At 37.8% G+C, this 26,359-nt stretch overlaps 1 non-coding gene and 1 pseudogene across 1 annotated transcript; both read right to left on the bottom strand.

Annotated features, from left to right (window-relative positions):
- Positions 1-1,339: 1,339 nt before the first annotated feature.
- Positions 1,340-2,662, bottom strand: LOC143576630 (RING-H2 finger protein ATL13 pseudogene; annotated as a pseudogene).
- A 21,500-nt stretch (positions 2,663-24,162) lies between these two features.
- Positions 24,163-24,264, bottom strand: LOC143576633 (small nucleolar RNA R71). Its single transcript, XR_013142977.1, has one exon. It is a non-coding gene; the product is annotated as a small nucleolar RNA R71 (small nucleolar RNA).
- Positions 24,265-26,359: the final 2,095 nt, after the last annotated feature.

Here is a 26,359-nt window from a genome sequence, read left to right as displayed (position 1 = left end):
AAAAATTCACAAAATTAAACTTACCCTACTTCTCTCACTCCAAGCTCGATCTTTTGTTTCTATGTTTAACCCATAAGAGCAAAGTATCTTTGATGTCATTAACCAACTTGTCCATCGATACTTGTTTATTGTTGAATATCTTGTCATTCCTTGATTTCCAAAGCATGTAACCACCATCAAGATTATTCAAATTGCCTTACACTCATCTTTATTCTTGTTATGTTCACTCGGGTACTCGAGAATATCTTTTACGGAATCAGGGTATGAAGTGATAGGAAGCTTTTTTAATTTATTAAAAACTTAAGTTTTCATTTCAATAAACTATTCTATCTAGAATAGTAATACAAGGTGAGAGACAAATAAGCCGAGATGGGGCTAGGAGCAACCGCTCGTGAGTGCAATTAATGTTGTTTAGGCGATCCCTAGCATATGTTTCTCCTGATTATGTGCTCCATATTTCCCGCATAGCACTTGCTCACACATGCCCGTCATATCAGCATCTACATTGTATAATAGGTGCATTTTATTATTTTAAAATGTTATGGAAAGCTAATGATCAATTTATTTTTGAATTTAATATTATATTTTCCTAATTAGAGTCTTCATTTTAGGTATTTGTTTAAAAAGTTGCACACTCATATGGTATTTAACAACTTATAGTGTCAAATCATCCTCAAGTAGGAGTCATAGTCAAATATGTAACAAAATTCAAGGCTCAAACCTACTTATAACATATAATCTAAATATGCATGAATTTCAAATATGGATAACTACTTTTCTTTGACAAACATAACCCTATCTTTGTCAAACTACCAAGTTCCTGATCCGTGATATCTGTTGACTAATTTAAGTAGAACTAAATGCACTTATTAAGCAAACAAGAGTTACCCAAATTAACTCATTTAATGGGCCATGATTTATTAAATTACCTAAAATAACCTACCAAGTCAGCAACCCCTCTTGGTTACCTGTTTCGACTTTATGTATAATTTATTTGAGTAAACCAAATGAACACAACAAAGGAAAAAAAAAAACAAACTTTACCAAAATCAACCTATTTGTTTTCTTGTCAAATGAGTCTCCGTTGACTATGTAGGTAAAAGCCAAAAAAAACTATTTTTACCCAAACAAAACATTATCTAGTTAAATCACACATAAGTGTTTTAGTTTTATCACAAGGACAAAACAAAAGAGTGGACTATTCTAATCCAATGAAAATGCATAAACTTTGTATTGAGTTTTCTTCAATCTGATTAAATCTTGTCTTCCTTTGTACTCATAAGAAAATACCCTTCAATTATCTTAACATAGATAGCAGTACATTCTGGGGCAAAAAAATTTAAATGTTTGTGGAGAAAGATGAATGAACAACCTTGTTTTTCTGCCTACCCACAAGCCAAAGCAAGCTCCTTTTTGCAAAAGATGTTCCTTGTTGATCAAAATTGTTATAATTCTGTGTTTCTTGATCATAACAACCGGTCTCAGAAACCTTTGGTTCATCGCCGATAACATTCTGACGAAGCAAAAACTGTAACGAGAAAGTTCCCGTTGGTGGCAGCGGTGGCTCAATGGCGGACTGTGTCAAATTAGGCTTTTCTTTCTTCCCTTTAAGCCAAATCTTGGACACCGAAAAGCTCTCCCTCCTGATGCTGCCGCCAAATGCTTCAATTCCTTTAAAATCCCGCCTTGAATCGCCACCACATTCCGACTTCGCAGGCCGGTGGCCAGGGGTGATTGGGAGATTTGACTTCTTGTAAGCTTGTGTTTTGAATTGGGCCCTAACTGGAACTTGTAATGATGTATTGTCATCCATCACATATTCAAAAGATCCCATTGAAAAACACCTCCTACCATCAATTTTACCTTTTTCATCATCATTCTCACCATCCACATTCTTAAATTTCCCAAGCTTAACAGTAACCACTTTCTCCTTATTCTCCTCATCTTTGACCTCATTTCGACCCGAATCCGAACCATCCGGCTCAAACCCTTCATCAAGATTCACATCAACACTAAACTGTGAACTCACCCTTTGAACTGTGGGCACATTCACAGTCTCTCTAGAACTCTCACCACTAGCAGACTCAAGAACAAGCACAAAAGGTGAACAACAAGTGTCTGGTGAATAATCAGAAAGCAAGTTGCTTCTACAAATAGGACAAGTAGAGTGTGACAAAAGCCATGTGTCAATACACTCCATATGAAACGCATGGCTGCATTTAGGCAACAGTCTAAGGTTATCATCACCTTCAAATTCACACAAACAAACAGCACAATCAAAAGGGTCTTTGACACCAATTATGGACTTGTAAACAAAAACAGGAAGTGTGTCAATGAAAGACTGGTCAACCCCAGAGTCATGGAGAGTGAATAGCTGTTGTAGTTGGCCTTGAAGAGCAGTCACATTGTCAAATTCATCAGGCTCTCTATTGGATGGCTTCACAAGGAACCTAACAAGAAGATGAAGCAATCCAGAAACAAAGAAAATAATGGCAAGGATTATGATGATTAGCAAAACACTTGGACTCACATTGCTGTTTGGGTTTGAGCCGCCGACGGTGGGTTGGAACGGCGGCGGCGGAGGTGGCGGTGGTGGTGGTGGTGGTTGCAGGATGAGAGAATAAGGCTTTTGGTATTCGGAAGGAAGGGTTTTCCGGTCCATTGTCTTGGGAAGTTAATAAGATTGAAACTTATGGAAAAATTATATAAAATGGGGAAAACCCATGTCATAATTCGGATGAATTGAAGAACCCATAAATGGATTCTGTCATTTTGAAGCTTTTTGAAGGGAGTACCTGGTTGGATGTGGACTCTGCAAGTCAAAGAGGTAGAGAGAGATGAATATGACAGTTTGGACTTTGAGCTTTAATTTCCAAAAATAAAAAATAATAATTCGGTAAAAGACATGATGGTTGGTCAATCCCAAAAATTAATAACTTTGGAAAAGTTAAAATATGACAAAAACGAGAAGTGTGAAAAGAATTTGTAGCTACATAAAAAACCTTTAAGAAAAATTCTAAAAAAATCATAAATCAAAATATAAATAAAAAATGAAAAACTTAAAAAAACAAAAATGTTTCTCTAATCATTCTCGTTAAAAAAAAATGCCGAAAAGACACAATACAGAGACAAAAGACACAATGACGAAAATGAACAAAATACACAATTATAACTAAAAAAGACACAATGTTGAGTAATATAACATAATATCAAGAAAAAAAGACACAATGTTAAGGAAAAAAGACACAATCAATGACGAAAATAAACACAAAACACAATGATAAACAAAAAGACACAATGATTTTTTTCCATTAACATTGTGTTTTTTTTAAATGAGGAAGACGGTGGAAACATTTTTGTGTTTTTACTTCTTTTTTATTAAATTTTGAGTTATGATTTTTTATTTATTTTTTTTAAATTTTTTAAAGGGCTTTTTTTGTGTAGCTATAAATCCTTCTCATTCTTCTTATTTTTGGCTCCCTTTGTAGAATAACTTAACCCTTGAATTTATAGTATTTAGTTACTAGCTTTAGAGCCTGTGTAATACGTGGGATAAATATTAAAAATAAATAAGATGAGTTATTTGAAAGAAAGCACAAAATTAAAAGAAAAAGATAAAATACAAATGAGAAAATTATAACTGTTATGCATAACTAACTGTGTAACAATTATAACTAACTGTGTAGAATGACTCACCTGGACTAAAAAGTTATGCATAACTAATTATGTAACAATTATAACTGTTAATTAACTACTTCTAATATGGTCATACTTTCTAGACTAGTCAACTACTATAACTTAGTTAATGGGTTACTAATCTGAATTGAATCGGACCAGAAAGCAATCGCATTCCCTAACGGATCGCATTCGCATGGCATAATCAGATCGCGTCGCATGGATGCAAACCAATCACATAGCATGGATGCAAACTAATCGCATCGCATAAATGAAAACCAGTCGCGTCGCATAAATGAAAACCAGTTGCGTCGCATGGGTGCAAACCAATCTCATCGCATGGATGCAAACCAGTCGCATAAGTGGGTGCAAACTAGTCGCATCGCATATGCAAAAACAAATCGCATCGGATATGGCAAACCAATCGCATCACATACGCAAAACAAATCGCATCGCATATGCAAAACGAATCGCATCGCATTTTCGAGCGATGCGACTATACTCCTTTTTGCGATTTGAGTTGTTTATGCTTTAATATTGTTCTTTAACTATTTTCATCCTCTAATATTTTCTTATGACTCGTTTCACTGTTATAACGAGTTCTAGGTCATCACAACCTTACGTACTTCATTTTTACACGGTCCGAACGCCACTCGTCCATCCCGATTCATTCCAAACAGCATGTTAACACCAAGTTTATGTCTTTCTTACTTGTTTCAACCTGATTTACTTTCTCTTCAAATTTCATGAAAAACCGACTTCGTTTACCTGTCCTTTTCACAAATCCAAACTCTACTCGTTTTAGCCGAACCGAACCACCTAACAAATTTACTAGCAAGTTCATTACTTTATCAATAATCATGACCCAATCTATCATCCTACCAAGTTTCATGCAAATCCGTACATGAAAAGTAAGCCTTTTTAATAAAAACGTACCTATGATGTTTATGTTTGAAATCACTCGAGTAGCCCAAAACCATATCAAACGAACTCCGATTTAGGTGATTCAAGCGGCCACGAAACCGTATCTCCACGATCTACGAATCCATGAGTTCTCCGACACTGGAAACCACTGCTATAGTTACCGAAAAACCCAAACAGTCGCCATAAATCTTCATTTTTCACTGTTATGGTTTTGCTGATAAAAACTGGACTTCCCGACCTCTAATCGAATATCTGATCGGTGGGAATCTTCATTTATATGTCATGAACACTCAGTTAACATTTGAGACTGATCCGACGGTTAGATATTCGGGAATCGTTGGATCTTTGCGGGTTGCTCTCAAAAAATGGGATTTTGGTAAAGAAGGAGGTTAGAGGTGAAGATGATTATAAAATGAGACGGTGGCTATATTTATAGCAAGGGGGTAGGGTTTCATTTAACTTTTCATCTAATGACACTTAGCCTCCTCTTACTTTAGATAATTACATTTATCTTCTATAATTCATTTAGAACCCGATTTATTTAAATACCTCATGAAACTTGGGATGCTACAATAACTGCACCACGCTTTTTCCGGTGGTAAAATCCAACCAAGACAACCTAATTCTCCGGCGAAGTATGTATCTATGTATTAGTTATGGAATCTAAAAAATTTATAACTCTTAATTAATTTTCTTAATAACTGCATAAATATAAGAATCTCCATTAATAAAGATTTTAATTCCCAATTAAAAATTTTCAATTATGACCATCTTATCCCTATGTGTTTTATTTGATCTAATGGTCTTAATCAGTTCCTACACTTCTTAGAAAATGTTAACTTCTTATTCAAACGGTAACATCTTGGACTTTCCGTATTTATATTCGTTTACATTTAACCCGATTCGGGAACGCTATTCGGACCTTTATTCTTAATAAAAAATCAAACATTTATAAGTACTCCTTGATGTATTTTCATTTCCTACCCGTTATGCTATTCAAATTGTCATTTCTTGCTTAACAACTCTTAAAATATCAAAAATTAACACTTTAACAAGTTCAAGGACCAAAACTGCCAAACCACACAACTCTTACACCCCCAGGCATACCGCGCGGCGCGTCCAAAAGGAGCGAAGTTGGTTGCGTCGCACGGCCACACACCTGTGCAGATTCATTTGTTTATTTTGTTTCCTAGTTCGTTTTTTGTGCAAAATCGGTTATTTTTGGGCCGAATCACTTGATTTAAGCCCTAAGAAAACTAATCTAGATTAAGTACATGTCTACATTCAATAAACCCTTCATCAAGAACGAATTTTTATGATTCTATAGTTGATTTAGTCATTAAAACGATATTCGGTTTCTTAATCGAGCATATTACTTAAAATCGACTTATGCTTGCATATCCTATATAAGCAAGGCATAAATTATCTGCTACGCTCATCCCTAAATCCTAAATTATTATATCTCAGCCTTCACCCGCATTATACCCTCAGGTTCTTCTCTGTTTTTGCCATATTACTCGAAAATACAAGCTTTGGTGTTTGACTTTGCCATAATATCAACCTTTGACTTCACTTATCGATCGATTCATACACATTCCGGGTAAGTTGTATACTGTATATCATCCATTATCATTCCTAAGTCAATAGCCCACAATCAATTTCTGAGATTGAGGGGTAATGACGGGTCAATTCGATTCAAAACCGTTTAAGGGTATTTTGGTCAATAACTTTGACTAATCAATTTCTCATACTTCTGGTCGGAACCATATTTCGGTCCAGAAGACTTTTATTATTATCTCGAGATTTTAAGTCTACTGATCAAAACTCGACTTCTAACTCATTGTTCGGATTCTGGTCAATATCTGCTCGCTTAAACGTTAATTTTCTCATAATCGGAGTTCTAGACATCCGTTTGGATCAATTCCAGTGGCTACGTTCTCGGTTTTAATCATAGTTTATTATCTCTAAGTTTCAAGTTTGTTTGGTTTATCTCAGTCAGCATGTTAAAGGACGGTTCGTTCGTTTAATCGTTTTTATTCGTATTTCTCGCGCACTCGCCTAAACAATAAGGTGAGATATCATTCCCCTTTTATTTTAATGTTTTCATTATATATATATATATGTATGTATATATATATGTATGTATGTATGTATACAAACTCGCAAACGTTAATATTGTGTGTATATCAATTAAATGCTAATTGCTAATTGATTAAGTGTTTGTATGCTATTATATTCGGAGAGGTCCATCATAATCACATTATAGTATGATCATACGCCGTCTTAGTAGCCATAGCCCATGTTCGACATGCATGGTCAACCAACAATCACATTTGTATGCTAGTCATGGTAGCCATAGCCCGTGTTCGTGAGGCTTGGTCAACTGATACCTTTTATTTGCTCACGGTTTGATTGATTATTACTCGCATTATTTTGTTTACGCATTTAGAGTCCATCATTTATTATATATCATATATTATTATTATTAGTATCAAAACTGGTGATTATCTCACTCAACATGTGTTGTTGACAAAATCTCTGTTTATTTTCTACGCATATGCAGGTTATCAGTCGATTTGAAGCTAAGTGAAGAACGCATAGAAAGACCTTAGAAAATAAAATAAAGAATATTTGCTCTATCATTTACTTTTGGAATTTTTAACTGTTTTGAATTTATGTCATGTTTGGAAACTTGTGCACTTTATTTGAATTATGAAATAAATAAATTAAATAGATATTGTAATATTTTATATTATATGAGTACCTTGTGAGCTGTGAACCACGGTTCGCACCCAGGCATTTCTGCCTTAAGTTGAGGAGTGACAGATTGATATCAGAGCCGAAGGTTATAAGGTAGGTGGTTAGAATTGTCCTAGAAATATGCTTAGGACCCTATACGTGTCTACTCGATTGCCTTATGTGCTTATTATTATGTGTTTATGGCTTACCTAGATTATTTATTTATTTTAGTATTTGAATGTTGTGCATACACAAACTCCGAGGCTACGTCTCACTCTCAAAATAATTTTTAAATTCCTTTATTTAATGAATTTTGTGGATTGTTCTTATTTTGGGAAATTCCTTAAGAATTTCCTAGTTTTGTTTTTACTCCTGCAACTTAAAGCATGGGAGTAAGACATGTTCTTGTAGTAACCATAAGGGGGAGAGAATTGTGAGTAGGGCCTTAGCAAAACGATTTCGAGAACTCAAGGTAAGACGCTATTCCTTACTTGGAGGATAACCTAACCACAGTATTCGATCCTATAGGCCAAAGCGGAACAAATGTCATACGACCGGAACTTTAAGTGGTCAACGTGACCGGTCAGTTACATTCCTTTTATAAGAACCAAATTCACGGTGGTTCGTGGCTAAATTAGGGAAAATTTTCCAATATTATATTTTTTTATTATTTATTTTAAAATGGTTAGTTGGGTGAAAAATCCATGATAACCCATAGACAATCCAACTATTCATTTCCCAACTCGTTTTCGATTTGATTTTTGGTTGGAACGTATCACCCGTGGTGGTTCACGAGATACTCGAACTGCTCATATTGGAATCCGTTAATTCGATATTTAGTTGGGTCGGTTAAAATGCCATGTAACGCTCATGGGTCGACCAAATCAATTGATTTGATAAAAATAAAAGAAAGAAGAAGATTAAAAAAGGAAAACAAAAACTGGGTCCAGGGGTTCAAACTCGCGCTTGGGCCGGTTCTGAGTTCTTAAAAAATACGCACCAGCCATCAAGCTGGTGCTTCAACTTGTGAAAGATGATGATTCTTAAAATACTTGAACAGACTCAGAACATGATCCCCGTTTTAACTATAAACCCTAACTTGAATCCGTTCCAAATTGATCAAATTTTAATCGATGTTGATTCGAATTGGTTTTGGGGTTATCGTTTATTGATTAAAAACGATTTGAATGCATATAATTATATATTACCTTTAATGTTAACGAATTGAGGGAGAATGGTGACTTAGGGTTTACGGTCCAAATCGGAATCAAAACGGGTCTTCTTGGCTTCGCATGTTGAAACCAATTTAGGAGCTTGAATCGTGATGCTGAGGGGAAGGTATGGACGATTTTAATTGCTTTATGGACGTGTACTTATAGTGAAACAAAGCCTAGTTAGCGACGGTTTCATTTTGGTGAATTAGCTGTCAAATTGTTATAGTTTACCATGATTAGAGTGTCGATGTGATTCTTATGAGGTAAATAAATGACTTGATAAGGTCAATTCCGTTGATTTCGGTCGAGGACTGAGGAACAAGAAAGAGGGGGGGGGGGGGGTATGGTGTCGTGATGGGAAGAAGAGGAGACGAGGGAAGAATTTTTTATTTAATTGCAACATGGTCCTTGGTCTTTAGTTGTGGGTGCAAGATTTGATTAAAGGTTAGTTATGAGTTGTTTTTACATGCGATTCATAGTTTTATAAATAAATAAATAAAAGAAATGAATATACTTAAACAAATGTGAGATTTTTATTGATAATATACCCGAATTACAAGAATACAATACAAGGAAAAGAAAATTCCGAAATGCTACAGCATTCCCCACTTTTGGAAATTTCGTCCCAAAATTAGAGATTAAGCCGTAATGAAGAGGTGCGGGTACTTGATCTTCATTTGGTCTTCACGCTCCCAAGTGAACTCAGGACCGTGTTTAGATTCCCAACGAACCTTGACAAGCGAATACGGCTACGCTTGGTTTCCATGTCCATACGATCCATGATTTCAACAGTTTTTCGATAGCGCACATAGATTCATCAATTTATACATTGTTGAGGGGTATGTGGAGATTCCCTTCGGCTATGCACTTCTTGAGACTGAAAATGTGAAAATTCGGATGAACATTCGATAGCTCATCAGGGAGATCTAGTCGATACGCAACTCTATCAACCCTCTCAACGATCTTAAACAGACCAACGAATCGAGGAGATAACTTATTCCTTTTTGCCAAAACGAACTACCCCCTTCCATGGGGATACTTTGAGGAGAACTCGATCACCTACATTGAAAGAGAGGTGTTTACGGTGCTTATCAGCGTAGCTCTTTTGACGGCTACTAGCGGTAAGAAGATTTTGACTAATAAGAGCAAATTCGATCGGAAGTTTCTTGAACAAGCTCGGGACCGGTGATTTGCGTTTTACCAATCTTGTTCCTACAAATCGAGGAACGACATTTCCGCCATAGAAAGCTTCAAAGGGTGCCATGCCAATACTAGTGTGAAAACTATTATTGTAGGAAAACTCTACAAGTGATATGTATCCCAATTTCCACCAAAATCTAGCATGCGAGAGTGGAACATATCCTCAAGAGTTTGAATTTTTCGCTCGGATTGACCATCGGTTTGCGGGTGATAAGCGTTGCTTAGATCAATACGGGTACCCAAGGCGGCTTTGCCACGAACTCCAAAAATGAGAGGTAAACCGACCATCACGACCAGAGATAATGGTCAACAAAGTTCCATGGAAGAAAATGATGTTCTTCACATAGAGTCGGGCTAATTCGCTTATGGAGGACTTTTCTCGGAAATGTATGAAGTGAGTCGAATTGGTCAACGATCAAATAATCACCCAAATGCTATCATTGCGGCTTTAAGTAGTGGGGAATTGGTAATGATATCCATGGCTATGTCTTCCCATTTCCAAACAGGAATCGGAGGTTGCTTGGGCAAGACAAATGGCTTTTGATGCTCGGGTTTAACCTTAGAACAAGTGAGGCATTTAGATACATCAACCGCGATATCTTTCTTCATTCCCGGCCACCAAAACAGGCGACAGAGATCGGCATACATTTTATCCACACCGGGATGAATAGAGTATCGTGACTTATGAGCTTCATCGAGGATGAAATGCAAAGACCATCACGATCGGGAACCCATAAACGGTTCAAATAATAGAGTAAACCATTGCGTTTGGTTTCAAGTTGGATTTCGGCGCCACACGACATCTTGTCGTATAAGTTACCTTCGGTGACGGAGATGTGTTGTGCGTCAAAGATGTGGGTACTGAAGGTCGGATTGCTTGGTGATAAAATTGAGTAAGACAGAATTTATATGACTTCTACGACTAAGAGAATCGGCCACGACATTCGCTTTCCCGGGGTGGTAGCGAATTTTGCAATTGCAATCACTTAACAACTTGGCCCGTCGTCTTTTCCTTATATTGAGGTCCTTTTGGTCGAAAATGTGTTGTAAACTTTTATGGTCGGTGAAGACCACACATTTCGTGTCGTAAAGGTAGTGTCTCCATTTTTCAAGGCAAACACGATCGCACGGAGTTCGAGATTGTGCATCGTGTAATTTGTCTCGTGAACCTTGAGTTGACGCGAGGCGTAAGCAATGTTCTTGTCTCGTTGCATAAGAACACAACCATGACCTTGAATGGAAGCGTCGCAAAAGACAACAAAATCGTTGTTGCCCTAGGGAAAAGTAAGGATTGGAGCATTGCAAAGCATGTCCTTTAGATTTTGAAATGCTTCCTCTTGATCGGAACCCCATTCATAAACTTTCCTTTGTGGGTTAGTGCAGTAATGGGTGAAGGAATATTTGAAAATTTATGGATAAAACGACGGTAATACCCCACTAAACCAAGAAATGAACGAACCTACGCTGAAGATGACGGGGTCTTCCAATTTTTAGCGGCCTTGATTTTAGTGGGGTCAACATGAATACCCTTATCGTTGACAATGTGGCCCAAGAATTGAACTTGCTTTAGCCAAAATTCGCATTTGGAGAATTTAGCGTAAATTTGTTCCTTTCGCAAAAAGTAGAGAATGGCACGGAAATGATTCTTTTGCTGGTCTTGGATTTAGAAAATATCAAGATATCGTTGTTGAAAACAATCACGAACTTGTCGAGGCATGGTTTACAAACACGATTCATAAGGTCCATGAAAATTGCAGGAGCATTAGTTAACCTAAAAGGCATAACTCGGAACTCAATGTGGCCATAACAAGTACGGAAGGCGGTCTTGGGCATGTCATCTTCGTGAACACGGAGTTGGTGATAACCCAAACGGATATCAATCTTGGAGAAACATGTGACTCCTTGGAGTTGATCGAAAAAATCATTGATACATGGAAGGGGATAACGGTTATTGATAGTAAGCTTGCTGAGCTCGCGGTAATCGATACACATACAAAGAGTACCGTCCTTCTTCTTGACAAACAAGACGGGTGCGCCCCATGGACATGATCTCAGGCAAATGAAACCCTTGTCCATGAGTTCTTTGATTTGGATAGAGAGTTCTTGCATCTCGAAAGGTGCAAGGCGATAAGGTGCTTTGGCTACGGGGTTTGCTCCGGGTACGAGGTTAATACGGAACTCCACTTCACGAACGGGAGGGAGTCCGAAAACTTCATCGGGAAAGACTTCGAGGAAGTCGCGGACAATTGGGATGTCGAGAAGTTTCTTTTCTTCATGGGATTTTGTGGTGACATGGGCTAAGAAAGCGACGTACTTCTTGCGTAAGTAGCGTTAGGCTTCGAGGCACAACATGAGGTTTAGCCTTGAGAAGGGTTTTTCTTCGGGAAGGTTTAGAACTGTGCCTCTATTGACAGGGATTCGAATGAGTTTCTCAAAACATAGAATTTCGGCACGGTGGAGAGGGAGCAATCCATACCAACAATGACATCGAAGCTACCCATTTGCATAGGGATAAGGTCAATAGAGAAGTTTTTCTCATTCAAAGTAAGTGTGCATTTATGAAAACGGAGTCAATAATGATCGAACTACCATTAGCTATCTCTATCACTAAGAGCTTAGATAATTTACTACGAGGCACATCAAGTATGTATTCAAAATCAAAGGAAATAAAGCTCTTATCGGCTCCCGAATCAAATAATACCGAAGCATGGTGCTTATGAACTAGAAACGTACCTTCACCACATCATTCCAGTTTCGGGCTTGATGAGCATTGATGGTGAAAGCTCTCCCTTAAGTTCCAGGAGGTGCTTGGGTTTGAGAAGTTGAAGCTTGAGGAGTTGGAGCTTGATAGGCTTGCATAACTATGGGTTGGGCTTAAGGAGTTTGGGGAGCCATGAGTTGGGGTTGGTAAACTTGTACTTGGTAGGCTTGGGAGGTGTAGTAGGGTAGTGGTGCACTGTAGGCTTGGTGGGATTGAGCGAGCCGAGGACACACATTGCATAGGTGATTTGGGTCACTTCAATTAAAACAAGCTCTAACGGGAGCGATGATTAGAGCACAGGGGAAGGCTCGGTTGGGTTGGTTTGATGGTGGGAACCGCAGTGGAGCGGCTTGCACACGAGGTGCTTCTCGACAATATTGGGTAAGGTGGCCGAACTAGTGAAAATTGGTGCACACCCGGCAAGTGGATTGTGCCAGATGGTGGCGTTGGCAAGTGTTGCAATATGGGTGTGGGCCGGTGTAGGGCTTCTTGTTTGGAGGGGCTTGTTAGGCTAGTGGTTAGGCTAAGACATAGTTTTGGGAGTTGGGCTTTCTCTTGTTGTTGTGGTAATGGGAAGAGTTATGATTGTTGTTGTGCTTGGAGGATTCGGGCTAAGAGGATTCGAGCTTGGATTTTTTAGTGGGCTCGAGTGCGGGCTTATCATTGGGTTACTTGGAACTCTTTTGTGTCAAGGTCCCGGCCTTAACGTGGTTCTTGGTGAGGGTACCGGCTAGAGTGATTGCATCATGAAGGATTTTTGGGTCACGGCTCAGGACGGAATCTTGGATTTGCATAGGCAAATCCGAGATGTACTTATCAATGGCATGCTCCAAGGAGTGATCATGTGCGGGATGAGAAGGCTCAATTCATGGAATCGATCATTGTAAGTGGCTTTATCACCACCTTCTTGCTTCAAGGTTCAGAACTCTTCTTCCAGCTTCCGGAGTTCTGTGTTTCGGGCAAAACTTTTTCAACATGAGTTGCTTGAGGTCATCCTATGGAAAGGCCATTGCAACCTCAGCCCCAAGAAAGCGTTTCTCACCATTCCACTAGGTGAGGGCACTCAGTTTGAAGACGCTTTAGGCGTAGGCTGTCTTTTTGTCTTCTGGCCACGAGCAATGGGGGAACACACTTTCCTTCGGCTCAAACCATTAGAGGAGGTTGGTAGCACCTGCTTTGGTCAAAAATTACCAATGCAATTATAGAACAAATTCGCTAGGTGAGGTAGAGTGTTCTTCAACAATATGGTAAGTAAATGCGGTATAGGTAAAGTGAACACAACAATATAGCTAGGAAAAGCCTAGCATCCTGGTGAGGATCTTTGGAAAAAACCTCGGGAGGGGAAATTTATCCCCTGCCTTAATTTATTAAAGTGAAAAATAGTTTACAACTCGAGAGCCAAGTGTGATGGAGTCTAGAGTACAGTAAGTGGTAGTGTTGTGGTTGTCTGTAAAAATGATGCGTTCCTATCCATCCCAATGACCTCCTTATACAGTAAAAGAATTAAACAACTTATGAGCTAATCCGGCTTCTCCTTGGTCAACACTCAAAGCCATTGGACTATTCTTCACGTGCTTTCGTTGAGTCTTTAGCATAGAATAAGTCTAAAACAGTTACTTATCAACATTATTTTTATTATCAATAAAAATGAAAGTAACAGTCTCCGAGGATCCCGCCTAATTAATAGGAACTTAACTTGGTCATCACTTCTAGCCGTTATGGACCCATCCCACGCGTATTCTTCACTTTATTTCGCGAGCCTTTATGATTAACTAGGTCACCAATGGTTACCTATAAGAATAAGTCAAAGCCAAGATCGGAATAAACCGTTAGTACACAAGATCCTGGAAAAAGTAGAAATCAGGACCAGGATCCCGAGTTATAAAATTGACCTATAACAATTGTCCCCAAATTTAACAGCTGTAATCACCATTTACAACTGTTAAATTTTCAAATCGTTGTTTGTTGAGGAAACATTTTGTCTTTAAGTCCCTATTGCAGATCCCTTAAGCCAGCTCCTACTTCGTCTTGTTTTGAAGCCACGCGTTTCTTTGCTTTGTTTCAAGTCGCCAGTGAATCTCTTCGAAATGATGAGGTATGCTGAAGTCACCAAGAAGCTGCAATTCCTTATACATTCAAATTGAGAAATATTTTCTGCCATTCTGTTGGTTTGTTTGAAAACAAATTTTGAAATGAATTTTCAACTACCAAGGGTTTGATATACTTGAGAAAAAATTTTAAGCATCCTGTTAGGATACAAGATGCTTTAAAAGTTTACATATAAAGATAGGTTTTTTTGACAACAATTCTAACATTCATCAAATCCTTGTTTAGAAACATGTATATGAAATAAATAGATTATTTTGAAAAACAGATTATATGAATGCTATGAGTTAGTTAATTGAGCTTGGTCAAAAACTAAAATTTCAATAGAGTTAAAAGCATAAAAATAATAATAACTTGAATAGGTATGCATATCAGATATCAGCAAAGAGTTAAATAAGTTCTGAACCTTTGATAGGCTTGGTTGTTACTAAACAATTTACTTTTCCTGTCACGTGGTGATCTTTTGAATACTTTGTTTCTTATGTTTGCAAAACAATGAATAGTTTAAGGTGGAGGGATCCTGAGTTTCAAGATGAAGCCTTTGAGTATCAGCTTACAAAAACTTTAGATATTCCAGATGGAGGGATCCTGGGTTTCAGAAGGAAGTTAGGAATATCCTTTTGCTTAATATGATGATAATCTTTAGCCTTATTTATGTGTATTTCGTTTTATATCAAAAAGGCATTGAACTATACTTAATTGGATTGAATAAAAACATCAGTTTGGAAATAATTTTTCACCACATACTTAGGAAAGTAAGCAAATGAAAAAACCTGTTTGGATAGGATAGGGCCTAGTGTCACTCTAACGGTAGAAACTTTGGACTTTAAAGAGAATCAATCGCCATAGTAGTTATCTTCTTGAGATCCTTCAAGACATGTTAAGATAATATCCTTTGAGAATTTTTGAGATAAATAGGTGATCTTGAGGATCCTAGAGAAAATCCCAAAAATAATTTTGATCATAAAGATCCTAGGGAAAATCCCGAAAATAACGTTGATCTTGAGTTAACACCTAGGTGTTAAATTCTGGAGACGAGCCAATCGTGAGTAAAATGAAAATGCCAAAACCTTATGTAAATACTTGGGACAAGCCACAGTTGTATAACATGGTTATGTTATTCCATTGGTAATATACTTGAGGATCCAACATGCAGCCAATAGCAATGAAATTGTTAGCCACCATTAAGAAGAACTTGTCCCGCCATCTTGAACTACACGTGGACAACGTGCGCCCAGACGGAGTGTTTAAACTCAATTCTTAGAAAGGTGAAAACGTTTAAACCTTAGAATGGATTAGAACCTTAAACGTAGAGAGGTGGCCAAACCCCTAGGATTGCATTCACTTCTTAGTCGGGATCCCGATTCTGCAAAACAATTGAACCTTTGTGAGGGTGGGTGTTAGCTCATCTAACACCCCTCTGATGCTTAACCTAGTAATTGGTTTAAGGAATAGTAAAAAGAATTTAAATATTTGAAATAGTAAGGTTAGGATACATACCATACTAAGTTAGAAATAAAGTTCTAACTTACACGAAGTTGAGTTTAAGGTGAATAGCATTCTAGGATCTTAGTAGGATCCTGCCATCCATAGCAGAAAACTGATATGCTCCATTCCCTGCTTCAACCTCGATCCTGTATGGTCCTTCCCATTTGTGTGCTAATTTTCCATCCTTGGGATCCGTTGTATTTTGAAATGCCTTCCTTGGTACCAAATCTACCACTTGAAATCTTCTGACCTTGACGTTCTTATTGTAGGACTTGATGATACTTTGTTGGTATTCTGCCATACGAATCCTTGCAGAATCCCAAAGTTCATCCACCACGTAAAGATCATCGGCAAGATCTTGATTGTTGGTTTTAGGATTCTGCAGGTAGGATCTTGCAGTAGGGATCACCATTTCGGTCGGAATCATTGCTTCGGTTCCGAACACTAAAGAGAAAGGTGTAACACCCCGTAACCGCAGCGGAAACGTAAACGGGATGCAACAGACACCTCTGATATCAACCACATTGTTTATAAAGAAAACTGAATACATTAATATACTTCAAATTACATTATCTCGTATTTCATTACCGTCTATGTGATACACACATCATACAATACGATACATAATTCTATTTATTATAATGTATCCTAACATCCCGCACGCAAATCTTACACACATCAAGCACTTAGCACGTAAGCAATCACTTCATCTTACTTGTACCTGAAAAGCATGTGAGAAAACGGGTCAACTACGAATAGTTGGTGAGTTTCACAATTCGAGTAAACCATGATATATCAATATCAAAATATAATATTATCGATGTAATTATGCTGAGCCCACAAGTGAAACCTCTGACTATCACACACAACCCCCGTGGCATATCCCCCGCCCACGGACCTGCCCCAAACCGCTATGTCTAACATTACATAGCAAAATAAATAACAACAAAATAAACATGTGCAACTGGCTGGGAAACATCAGCAAATCCATGCCGGACCAGTTGGGTTTGTCAGACCAATAGTACTATCCACACTCTACCGGCTTTCAGTTAATCACTCGTGTTCCGGGGCCTTAGAATGTTAGCAACTCAGACAATTACCATCTTAGTACATTTCCGTACGATTCCCGTACAATAAAATATATATAAATCCACGCAAATCCATGCGTTCAGTATGTACTTAAACATTTCAGTAGTAACATGCTTCCGCCCCGAGAAAATATTTAAAAAAAATTCAGAAAAAGGGGCTCGTGAAACTCACCTTAGCACATGCAAGCAGGTAACAACAATCATTATCAGTTAACACGTCCAATCTGTAATATGATCCCTACGATCGTTATTATACAATTATTGTTTATATAATCTTTAACCGTATCAACCGGTACATCTGGGGACACTGTTAACCCAGTACTGTACCCATTCCGGGGGCAATGTTAACCCAGAAACACTTCTCCGGACTCAGATTGTGATATCGTTTAGAGTTCTATAGTCAAATTTACTATTAGTTCGTTTTCCCCGTTTTGCGTGCCTAGCACGGTTATCCGTTTTTACGTTTCAAAAATGAGTTTGGTCACACACGACCCGAAAATAGTGGTTGACTGATAGTTTAATTAAAGTTGTGAAATTAGAGCTCGGTTTAGACGCCCCATTTGGCCGCGGGACCCGTTTCCGTCTTTAGCGCACCGGAAACTGTTAAATCGGGTAAAATTACTCAAATCATCCGAATTATTTTCGGATGATTCATTTTTACTTGTTTAACTCAATTATATGAAAATAGTTCATTTTTAGGGTTTTTATACACCAGTCAGTTCGTTTAGGCGAACTTTACCGGTTTACGCGTTTTAAGCTTTAAAAGTTTGTTTTTGCACAAATAATTATCCGTTTATTCTCGGATCTTGAAATTTTGCACAAATCACTTTTTGACAGTGGGGAATTTTATAAAAATATTTCCAGAATTAATTTTTATATTTAAAATTTATTTATCTATTTTTAAACACCATTTAAACACTAAATATGTCGTAAATACCAAACGACCTTAGAAAAATCCCAAATTTTTCCTGGAAGACCCCTGCCATCCAAATAGTCCCTTGTAATTTTTCCAGAACCAAAATCTTCTTTTACATGCCATTTTCACTAAAACCGAGCTAGAAAACCCAAGAACTCGTTTAACCGAAAAGCCTACCTAGACTTCTCCAACTGACCTAAAATTTTGTGTGTGACATATACATGTTATAAAAAGCTTATCTGAAATTTTCCAGAATCTTTCATGATATTTAACTTTTTTTCACCATTTTTAGCCAAAACCGAGCATTAAATTCACCAAATATTCATCCTTTGTCCAAAAATTACCAAAATTTCACAGAACTCTTATTTTCATGTGTAGAAAATCCCTGTAAAATTTCATGACCCAAATCTAAACCATCCACAATCTGTCCAAAATTCCATAACCGAACATAAACCGAATATACCTTTTGTTTTCCGCCACTACAAGCTACAAACTCGTTTTTCCGCCTTATCTACCACTAAATACAGAACCTACAACCAACATACCACAATACCAAGCAAGTTACACTCACAATCAAGCCTCTTACACTATAGTTTCGGTTATTGTTTCAAAACTAAAGTTTAAACCGTAAAAATTCGTTTTTGGTTCGTTTAACTCCTTTCTTGGACCAAGATCCCTTGTATAACCCGTATACATCACTTGATCATGCAAGAATCGGTTTTCATCTTTGAAACCTCATTTTCTTGCAAATAAACTCAAGAAACGAAGATGGAAACGTAAATAACTCGACTTTTTACCTCGGTTTTTTTGTTAAAATTCCGGGTTTGTGGATCAAAATGTGGAGAGGATTGAAGATCATGCTAAGGTTGTTATAAAAAAAATGAGGGGTAAGGGGATTTTACCCCATTTCCGATCGGACCAAGTAAAGGGGTGGGGTGGGACCCACCTTTTCATTCTTAGCCACATATTTGGATATTGAGAATCCGGATAATGTTTTGGATAATCTGGTTCAGTTCGTTTTTCGGTTAAATGTCTAATTCGGCTTAAAACGAGGCTAAAACGGTCGTTTTTGGCTTAAAAATGAAATTTATATAAAACCGATTTAAAAACTTTAAAAACTTAAACCATGACATTTATTAACTCAAAACATCATATTATTAATAATTGCGCATCTTTTTCGGCTTGATCGATCGTCTCTTGCTCGGTTTGGTATTGAAGGTTTCGTTTAATGTACCGACGTACCATTAAATCGTAATTCTTTTTCTATACCGTACTTTACTTATCCTGAAGCATTAATGCTTCATAAAATCACTAAATATTATAGATATCGTCTATAATTGAACCCTCGATCCGTTCGGGTTTCAATAACTATCAATCGATTAATCGCATATTCAATACGATGAATTATATATTCACGTACAATCAATACATTGAACCATGTATTCTCGTATAATTACTATGGTAATTCATGTACCCGACATTAAATATGACGTAACTATTGTCTACCGGTTAGGGTATACCTGGTTTAGTCGGAATCGTTACAAAAGGAGTTTGACTGGTAGCATTCTTTGATATAGTTTGATCTGCCCATAATAAAAATGATTGCTCTTCGGCCCACTTTCCTTTCTTTGTCCTTCTTCTACAAATTGTTGACGATGATCTTGTTTGAAGATTCCACTTGTCTATTGGCTTGAGGGTGTACTGGTGTAGAAGTGATCATTTTGATACCCACGCAACACAAAATTCAGTGGTTCTCATGCCAATGAATTGAGATCCATTATCACAGACTATCTCGGCTAGGATTCCGAAACGCGTTAGGATGTTCCTCTTAATGAAGGATATCACTTCTTGTTCTCTAACTTGGGCAAATGCTTCTGCTTCAATCCATTTGGAAAAGTAGTCTGACATGGCTAACATGACAACCTTTCCTCTTAGAGCCTTGGGTAATTTCCCCACTATCCATCCCTCAAGATACGCCATGGAGATACGATCGGATGGATGGGTTCAGGCGGTTGTTAAAGAATGTTTCCGTGTCTTTGACAGGCATCACACGTTTGAGCATAGATCATTGCATCCTTCCCCATGGTTGGCCAATATTAAGCAGTCCTAAGGATTTTGGAGAATAGTGATTGACCTCCAGTGTGATTCCCACAGTTGCCTTCATGGATATCTTTTAGAACTTCTTGTATTTCAGGATCCTCCAGGCATCTCATGTATGGACCTGTAAGAGATTTTTTATAGAGAATATCATTCAGAAGAACGAATCAAGATACCTTCATACGAAAGACTTTAGGATTCTCATCCATAGGGATCTCGGTGTGTTGCAAATATTTCTTGATAGGTTGAACCTAGGATTCCTGACTAGCTTGAGGATCCTGATCTGCAATATCTTCAAAATATGTTACTTCATTGACTTGGGGATCTCGCTCAGCAGCTTCTCTTATTAATTCCTTTTCATTAAGTGAAGGCATATCTGTGGTTGGATTCAGGATATGTGTGATTGGAATTTTTTATTTCCATCAAGATCCTGAAAGCAGATCCAAGATTTGCCAAAGCATCCGCTTCAGCATTTTCCTCCCCGGGTACCTGTTCAATGATAAGGAATCGAATTTCTCTGCCAGAATTTAACTGTATGAAGATATTCGGTTAGTTTTTCCCTTCTAACAGCGTAAGAGCCATTGAAATGATTAGCAAGTAATAAGGAATCCACAAATAAATGAATATTTCTAATTTCTAAATCCTTAGACAACTGAAGGCTAGCAATTAAAGCTACATACTCAGCTTCATTGTTGGTGGCTTGGAAATCACTTCTGATTGCCTGGGGTATTATGTCAATTTTAGGATAATTCCTAAGCCTGTCCCCCCTGATATTTGAAGCCCCATCAGTAAATAATATCCACTTATTCTTATCTAGTCTAGTTATGGAAGTTCCCAGTCAGCTTCCTGTTGAATATCAGTATTGAAATCAGCCTCAAATTCAGCTAAATCTTGGGATTTAATTGATGTCGTAGATTCATTGAAAAGATAATAAACACTCAATTTAGCACCACTTACCCATCCTACTAGACATTTCAGGTTTTCTCAAAACATTTTAAATAGGATAATTAGTTTTAACAAAAATAGTATGCGTCTCAAAATAATGTCTTAACTTCGTTGAGGTCATATCTAAAGCCAAAATTAACTTTTCTAAATGGGAATGCCTGGATTCATCATCAAGTAGACTTTTTCTTACATAGTAGATAGGATGTTGCTGCCCTTCGTGATCCATGACTAGTACATCACTTACTGTATCTTGGGACATCGCCTGATAGAGGAATAAAAGCTCAGCATCTTCAGGCTTCATGAGTAAAGGTGCTGATGAAAGATACCGTTTTAAGTCTTTAAGTGCCTTCTCATGCTTTTGTCCCCATTCAAACTTCTTGTTATTTTTCAAGATCTTATAGAACTCTTTTTAGCCTTTCTGAGGATCTTTAGATAAACCTATTCAAGGTTGCGATCCTGCTGGTTAATCTTTGAACGTCCTTTACGTTGATAGGCACTTTCAGGTTCACGATGGCTTTAATCTGCTCTGGACTTGCTTCCATCCCCTCTTAGTAGCCATATATCCCAAAAAATTTCCTGCCCCTACTCCAAAGTGACACTTGGACGTGTTCAGCTTCATGTTGTACTTGTCGAGGATGTTAAAGGCTTCTTCAAGATCCCGGAGGTGATTCCCAACTTTCTTTGACTTCACCATCATATCATCTATGTAGACTTCCATGGTGTCCCTGACGAGTGACTCCTAGGGAAGCCATTAAGCGAGTTAAAAGATATAAATGCATTGGCATAACCAACTTAATTTCATGGAATTGGTTGACTATGGTTACTCATATATTTGCATGTAGAAGGAGGTAGAGGATGAAATTACGAGAACATGGGCGAAAACGGCGAAGAAAACGGAGTTGAAACGAGAAAGATATGAAGAAAAGAAGAAATTGAGGAAGAGCTCCACCGTGGTCCACGGTGTTGACCGTGGGCCACGGTCAAACTGGCACCAAAATAAACATAATACACCATACCGTGGCATTCCGGGCACCGTAGCTGGACCGTTGTCCATGGTGTGGACCGTGGCACACGGCCCGACACGTAACTACTGAGTATGGGCCACTTTTTAGTTCGTTTTTGGTTGTCTTTTGAGATATCTTTCAATTGGGATGACCCGAGGGAGATTTGTGGAGGCTAAAACATTATTTTGGGTGTTGGTAATCATTAGTTTATGTCTTTGATTCATATGATTGAGACAATTGACAGTATGATCATCCATCAAACCATAAGTGGCTAGTTTCTCTTGGTATTTCTCTTAGATGTAAGTTTATTTACAAAACACTTTTGTTTATTGTTCTTGCACTTGGATTGATTATCTAATTGTGATGTTAGTATAATTATGATGTTTGTTTGATTGTTTGTAGCTTGTCCATATTGTTTCAACCTAGTTTCATTCTATACGTTCTTGGTGTCGTTGACAATTGAGATTTAGTAGAAGGAATTAGGGTTGAAAACATATTGATTGATTAACAAGTAACAACCTCGTGTTCTAGTAATCCGAGTATTTAGTTCTTGATTAATCACAAACAATTACATTTACACAAAATCAAGATATTATGATTTATCCATTGAACTTAAACAAGAGTGTTGGGTGATAACCCGAATTCCAAGAGAAATACTCGTTTAATCAATCGTTTACAACTTTCGTTTAGTTTATTTTAGTTCACAAAATCAAATCAAAATCAACTTGGAAATTACTTTGTGTCCTTTACATTTATATTAGCTTAATCGTTAAACTACTTATTAACACATATTCCACAAACTCCTCGTGTTCGACACCCACTTACCGCTATCTAGTTAGTTGTATTTGGTTTATTTTTGAGTGAGTCTTCGACCTCACGTTAAATTTTGGCGTCGTTGCCGGAGAGTTGTGCGCAACGTGTGTTACTTTTGTAGTTTTTGTTTAATTGTTATTGTCAGTTTGGATTCTTCAAAGGGAGAATTAGATTATTGGGTCACCAAGCACACAAAGCAGAACAACCAACACAACAAACATGACTTCGATCAATCCTTACCACTAATGCCACCCATCAATCCAGAAAATCCTCCATTCACTGAACCCATTACCACTACAAGTCCTACGCGTGAGCCTACCTCAACCCTGTTTAGCTTTCAACCACCATCTAACCTTCCACCTTTAAACAACTTCATGCCTATTCAAAGAAAATCATCAAACTCACCACAACAATCACCTTTCCACTCTCAACAACATCTAATTTTCAATCAACAACCATACACATTACCTCAAGACCCACCCATAACCCATATCTCACCGGGTCCTAGATCAGGCCCGCAATTGTTTGGTGGGCCACGTTATGGCGATAACAATGAAGGGTATGAAGAGTATGAAGAGGGATATTCAAGTGGGGTTGATGGGAATCAATTGAGGGTTCAAGGGATGTTCGGGTATGTACCCGAACAACAACCGCAACAAATTTTGCAAACATGGGGTGTACCTCAAATTAATCAAGAACAACTGCAACAACCACAACCATTACAACAAGTTCCTCAACAACTTCATTATCAACAACCAATGCCTCAACCACAATTTCAGCCATATCCACAACCAAGACCAGTTTATAGGCAAATGGGCCAACCGAGAGTACCATTGTAGGTACCAAGAAGGCATGCAAGAGAGATGGTAAGGGGAATTGAAGCTCATTTTAGACTGGTCATCACCAATAACCCATCTCCGGTAGTTATTCCACAAAATCAACAAGGAAGAACATTTGAGGGTAGAACCAATGCGCTCCAAAGTTTACCAAAGTATAAGGGTCTAGCAACGAAAGAACCTTATTTTCACTTATTTTCACCGGATGAGGTTAAGTTGGTTTTGTTTCAATTTTCGTTAGAAGATAAGGCAAAGAGATGGTTTTACACATTGCCTTCTGCATCAATCTACACTTGGGCCAAGATGCAACAGAGATTTTTAGAAGAATTTTACACAGCTCAAAAGACTAATGATGCAAGATGAAATTTGAGAAGCTTTCAACAACAATCGGGTGAGATGTTTCATGAAGCATTTGAGCGGTTCAATATGTTGATAAAGAATTGTCCTCACCATGGTATAGCTCTTTGGGAGTTGTTAAATGCTTTTCATGAGGAGTTGAATACGGAAGGTGAGCAGGATTTAATATCAATCACAAATGGTACATTTGGTACTAATTATAAACAAGATGATTGGGCATTTTTGGAGCAAATGTCGGTGACATCAAAGAGAAAGGCTCAAACCGCAAGAAGAGCAAGGCCGGCAATTGGAAGAGTGCAAGTACATGCGTGGAAGATAGAGGAGTACAAACCACGAATCAAGTAATTGATGTTTGTACTAATTGTAACGAATTGGGTCATGCAGTGGATGTGTGTATGGTGGGACAAGAAAAAGTGAATGAAGTGAATGCGACTCAAGGTCAAGGTGGAAATGGTAGAAACTATAACATGAACTCAAACACTTACCACCCCGGGTTGAAAAATCATCCCAATTTTCGTTATGGGAATTCGGCCACTCAATCCAATCCGAATTTCCAAGGGAATCAAGGAAATTATGTTCCACGCTAGAAATACAACAATCAAGGATTTTAAAGTCAATTTCAACAAACGAGAAGTGGTCAAAGTGGGTCTTCGGGTCAAAGTTCTTCAAGTGGGAATGAAGTCATGGATATGCTTAAGATGATACAACAAGACATGCAAAGGAGAAATCAACTTGATGAAGTGCGCAAGCAAAAGGATGAAGTCCGTGATAAAGCCACTCAATCGTTGACCACTCAAATGGGTCAACTTGCAACCAATGTTGAGAATTTGAAGAAAAACAGCTCGAGCTTAAAGAATGGGAACGACGTGCATATCAATGCGGTAAGTCTTTTACCTAATTTTGGAATTTCTAGTGTACAAGTTAACCCAATACCACAGTTTGTTGAGGGGGTGGTGGAAGATATTAGTGATGAGATTGAAAATGTGGGTAATTATGAAACAATTTTCCAAAATAACTCTGAATTACAACCGAATGAAAAATCTTTTTGTGAAAATTGTTCTTGTGATAAATGTTTAAATGACAAATTAACTAAAATAAGGGATGAGAGGTTTGATAATGATATTATCCCTAGTAAACTTCAAGACCCAGGTGTGCCCCTTTTATCAATCCAAATTGGTGAACATAAAAATGATCGGGCACTGCTAGATCTTGGAGCTTGTGTTAGTATCATGCCCGGTAGTTTATATGATCAGTATGAGTTTGGTCCGCTATAAAAACTAAACACCACCGTGGTTTTAGCGAATCAAACCCATAAACTTCCCCGAGGCATGATTTATAATGTGATGGTACATGTGGAGGATTTCTGTTACCTAGTTGACTTTTTAGTACTTGATTATGCTAAAAATGTAACTAATACGCAACCCACAGTCATATTGGGTAGACCCCTTCCTCGCCACTTCACTTGCAGTAATTGATTGTGCTAAGGGAACACTGAGAATTAAATGTGAGAATCGTGATAAACGGTTATTATTATTTGAAAATACTACTAACCCTCTTGTTGACAAGGAATGCCCGAAGACGGATTTTGTTAACAAGTGTGTATCCTTGAGCAAGGATCACACGAAAATGGAGTATTTTGTGATTAACAGGTCAGTTGAGAAGAAAGAAGTTGAGCATCAACAGAGTGATAAGGTGGCAGAAAAAGGTCGCCGACCAAGGAAGACGAAAGTGAGACATCCACCTAACCTAAATGATCCAGGGTGGAGGATGAGGATGTTCGGGCCCGACCCTGTTTTTCCGGAAGACTGGCAACAATTGCTTGAAAAAGAGCGTGCTTATAACGAGAAGGTTGCACGGGAGTGGGCCAGCCACCCACCTTGAATGTCATAAAAGTTTCAAAAAGGTGGTAATTGTACATTTTGTATATTTTATTTTTTATTTTGCTTTATAATTTCTAGTTTGTTTGTTATTAATGGTATTTTAATTTACCATCTTAGCAAAAACCAAGTGTGGGAAAATTCTTGTGGATTTCTCTTCGACACTATGTTGGGGACAACACGGGTTTTAATTAGTAACGTCTTTGTTTATTTTCTCAAAACCATACTTTGGTGACAATGTATCCCAAGTGTGGGGATGGGGGAATTTTTCGTTTTCAAAAATTAAAAATAAAATTTGAAAGAAAACCGGAAAGTGGTA

This window comes from Bidens hawaiensis, unplaced genomic scaffold (assembly GCF_021521415.1).
Source record: "Bidens hawaiensis isolate Kalapana, Puna unplaced genomic scaffold, B.hawaiensis_p1.1 tig00028248_1, whole genome shotgun sequence".
NCBI classification, from domain to species: domain Eukaryota; kingdom Viridiplantae; phylum Streptophyta; class Magnoliopsida; order Asterales; family Asteraceae; genus Bidens; species Bidens hawaiensis.
Note: the sequence above shows the minus strand (reverse complement) of the source record. Positions and strands in the feature narration are given on the sequence as shown.